This window comes from Nilaparvata lugens, chromosome 7, assembly GCF_014356525.2.
Source record: "Nilaparvata lugens isolate BPH chromosome 7, ASM1435652v1, whole genome shotgun sequence".
Lineage (NCBI taxonomy): Eukaryota > Metazoa > Arthropoda > Insecta > Hemiptera > Delphacidae > Nilaparvata > Nilaparvata lugens.
This window is the reverse complement of record NC_052510.1, coordinates 20,062,041-20,066,826: the sequence shown is the minus strand read 5'-3', so window position 1 is coordinate 20,066,826 and position 4,786 is coordinate 20,062,041.

Here is a 4,786-nt window from a genome sequence, read left to right as displayed (position 1 = left end):
CATGAAATTAGTTCAATTAGTTCATGTCATGTAGTGGACATAGAATTAGTCTCCTTTGATTCATTATTTCTACACAGTGGCTTCTCAAACAAGTCTCTCTGTATAGACATGCGAAGGATTCTTATTGAAACAAATTGACACTGCAAAGGCTATGGCATATAATCCGCAATCATATCCATTCGTTTGTTGTTGAACTCGATGGAAATGAATGGGAACATCTCCGTACAATTTATTTAAATAAATTGAACTATCGTAATAAGATGTTTCGAGTTCATACTGTCATAAATGTGAATTATATTACCATCAAAATACGAACAAATCCAATGGCCAATTGAAGAGAAGTCATTACTGCTGCCCAGTCGATGGTACAATAACTGCAGATTCTTGGCATCTCTTCTTTACTCTATCAGCTCAGGAATTTGAACCAGTAGAGTTGACTGTGGATGATATTCAGTGTTTTCTGATACAATATCATGAAAATTTTGAATATCATCATCTTGAAGGTAATAATTGGGTGATAGAATTTTGTGGATAGCCCTATTAGTAATTTGAGTTTCCAAATCGATCGCTTTCTTTTCTTCATTTTTTGTCAAATTGATCTCTATAATTTTAGATACAGAGTTTTCAATTTTGAAATCTTCAGAGAGAAATTTTAACATTTTATTTTTTCTCAATGTGGTCAATTCTATCAGTGCTTGCTCTTCTTTCTTAGGCAATTTTATTTTTTTGAATTCCCCAATAATGTAGAGACCAGAAAGAGTCTTCACTCTACTCAAAGCAACATAAAGCATCGATTTTGTTATTCGCTTTAATTTTGTAAAATCAAGGCAAATTTCATTATAAGTCTGGCCTTGACTTTTATGTATTGTAATGGCCTCTGCACTTAGAGGGAATTGATTTCTCACAATTTGTTGTTCCAATTTATTTGAAACGTTTAAAATCTGTCTTGACCTATCTATAGGAGTTAAAGTTAATTTTACTTCCTGATCGATCATGAAGCTTTTTGTAGGAGTCTAGCTTTGGAGCCAACTCTGTCTTCATTGAAATCTATGAACACTTTCGAAGGAATTTTGGAATTGGGCCTAAAAATAATTTTTTCAAGTGTTCCACAGGCTCCATTCACAAATCCATCTTCCACATCTATGTTTGCATCATGTATTTGAGATCAACTTTAAGTTGAATCTCATGACTCAAGCCATTCAACTCTGTGGGTTTCTTCTTTCTTATAGAGTTTAAAATTCGGGTCTTTGCTTCGTTGGAAACTTTGCCTAGCACATTATCCTCAGCATGAGAGATGAAAGTTTCACCAGGTGATTCTTGAATTTTCTTGACATTATGCTCATCAACATCTGCATTTCTTGAGAACAGTCTAATCACATTGTTTGGCACTTCATTAATTGCAACTCTCCTTGTATTAATCAGATCTTCATCCTGAGTGTTCACCTGTCCAACTACAATGTTATTGAGCACATTGATGAATGCAATGTCATCCTTTTGCCGCATCACCTGCTTGAGTTCATAAAATGAGAATTCATCCCATAGGGGATTGTGGTCTACTATTTTTTCTAGCTGATTCATCGATGGGAATTTGTAAACAGGCGAATCCATGACCGATGGTAGCTGATGCTGGTCACCCACAACCAATACCGGCACTCCACCAAAAGGCTGATAACAGCCCATTATCTGCCGCAGCCGAGAGTCAACTCTGCACAGAAGTTTGCTCCCCACCATTGAGATTTCATCAATGATGAGTAGCTTCATGAGGATTAATTTTTGTCGGAGGGAGTTGGCTACATCGCTTGAGAGTTGAACTTCCACTACATCGCTGGAAAAGCGAATGCAGTGTGCAGTGTGACTCCATTGATTAGAAATGCCGCTTTTCCAGAGGGCGCACACAATAAAGCAACAATTAATTCTATCTTTATTTGAACCTGGCATTTCATCAAAATAGTGGGTGATTAATTGATAAATTGCTCTTATGACAGTGCTCTTGCCAACTCCAGCTGTACCACATAACAAAATCTTGAATGGCAATTCCTTTCTTTTGAAACAATCCAAAATATGCTTTACAATTTTATATTGCTCATTGTTCAACGATTTTCGCATTTTTTCAGTTCCTCAACATTTATAAGTTTTGGGATGCTGAATCTGTTGTTGCTGTTGTTGTTTTTATCCCCCTCTACTCCACCCTGTAGAAAGATGTCAACAGGTTCAGAGCATTGGTCTTCTTCAACTGAACTCATACCATCGTTATTTTGAAGTATTTCCATTGCCTCTTCTATTAGATTATCAGAAACAATTTTGAATTTCCTCTGATTGATTTATATTGTTTCCAAATGCTGTAAATACAGTTGCTGACAATCTCTTTCCTCAATCTCACACTACTTCTCATTCCGGAAAGGTAAAAGAAGTAGAACCTGCTCTCTATAGTAATTCTGAGGTTCTAAGTTTACCTTAAACCTCCGAAATCTAATAACAGCGGGTCGATTTCTTTTTCCGATCATTGTGGTCTCCTCATATTGATCATCGTTTTCGTTTTCCACATCTCTACTTGATTTTGTATAAAAACATGCAACATACTCAGCCAAACAAAATGTTTTCTAATGATTCAGGTCGTTTAATGTATTTCTCTACCAGATCATCCATAAAGACGTCTTCTGAATCCGGTGATAATTGTTTAAGTAAAGTTTTACTCTTTAGCATTAATACTCGCTCACACCGCGGACTTGTGTTTATGAAGATGACTCTCCTGCTGCTTTTTGAAACAGGTAAAGACAGGATCACATAGCTTGCCTCCTGACATCAAGTGACAATTCAGAAAAACGTTTGAGATTTTTCGAAATTGTTCTCTCGATACAATATTGCCTTCTTCCATTTCTTTTGCTGCATTCCTCAAAAATGTTGATATCCCTGCCTCTGCTTTACTAACATAATTAATAATGTATGATGCTAAGCCAAACTCTTCAAGAACAAACTGAATGTCCATGTTTGATTCGAATGCATGTAAAATGTGTTTGTTGTAGCTGTGTTTGATTCCTACCTCCATTGTTGATCTTTTTAGAAATAATTTCGTAGTTTTAATTGATGATCACAGTGCCAAAATATATTGTTCTTCGTTTATTTCTAGTTAATCGAAGATGTAGGTAGAATGATTATCGAGAGAAAATGGAATTGGGCAGGGCAAGGACAACGGATGAAAGAAGAACCAAAACATTACTCGACTAGCACTCACGCACGCTGCGCTGAAGCAAGAGGAAGGCCCCCGTACGGATGTGACGAGGAATTCAGGAGAGTATGTGGCGGAGCGACGTGTCAGAAAGTAGCAAGATAAAGGGAGGAATAGGAGAGTAGGCGTATCTTGAGGAATACTTCAGATAAAAATCTGGTGTGGTGCACTCACACAACTTTCCTTGCCGTTATGAAAATTGATCAACTGAAGTTAGTGTTCCCGCGCATATCAAATGTACTATTCTAAGATCTGAGACAGCTGGTGACAAAACAATAGCGCTGAAGACACACGAAGTCTGCTATCTCTTCATAGTGAAAGATTCAATAGAACAGTTGCCAACAGTTTGCAATTGAATAATCTTATTTTCTCACATTTCAAGCTTATTTTCAATTTTAGGTGAAAATGTTACTGGACATTAATTGAAGAGATTTTCATGCACAATGTTTTCCACTCGAAATGTTTCGTTTAAATAATTATATCTGAGACCTGATAATTGGAAATCTAAAATCAAACTTTGCATAGATGGGGCGGAGCTCCTGAAAGTTTTACAGATATAAGACTTGTGGCAGTTGATATAGCTTATCAATGAATATTTTAGGTATGAATTTGATCAAAATCGTTGGAGCCATTTTCGAGAAAATCGCGAAAAACCCTGTTTTTGACAACATTTTCGCCATTTTAGCGGCCATCTTGAATTGCATTTGATCGAAATTGTTCGTGTCGGATACTTATAGTGTAAGGACCTTAAGTTCCAAATTTCAAGTCATATTCCGTTAATTGGGAGATGAGATATCGTGTACACAGACGCACATACACACACACACACTTAAAGACCAATACCCAAAAAACACTTTTTTGGACTCAGGGGACCTTGAAACATATAGAAATTTAGAAATTGGGGTACCTTAATTTTTTTCGGAAAGCAATACTTTCCTTACCTATGGTAATAGGGCAAGGAAAGTAAAAATCTAAAAAAAATATATATATATATACTGGTGGTGAGATCTAACGGCGTTTTAGCATTAGACTCAGCATTGAGTCTGAAAAAATAAATAAACACTGGTAATTTAGTCAGTCTAGTAATACTCTATTATTATGTGAATCTATACTTTTATCACATACAACCAGAAGTTATTCCTTATTCTCATGTGAGAGAACTTGTTTGATGATTTACTATTACCTCAGAATAAACAATCTATAGTACCGTATAGAAGTTTTCTCTGCTATAATTACCGTAGTGCTCAGTGTTTCGGTTGTGTTGTAACTGGAATTGGAAAAAAATCAAATTTGAGTTTGGGAATCTTTATTCAGTGTTTATCATCTGCTGCCCATTCGAGTTTTGCCAATGCATTCGCTCTTTCAATATTGAAACCATTACCTTTTTCAACGCTTATTTTTAAGTAAAATACTGATAGAATATAGGCAAATTTCTATTTCTTCATAATTCCCTCATGCTCTCATTTATGTTAATAATAGAAAAATTATCTCTTTGAAAATAATAATCTTAATGATCAAGATTGAATAGCGGGATAGGGTTGTAATAATAATCTTCCTAAA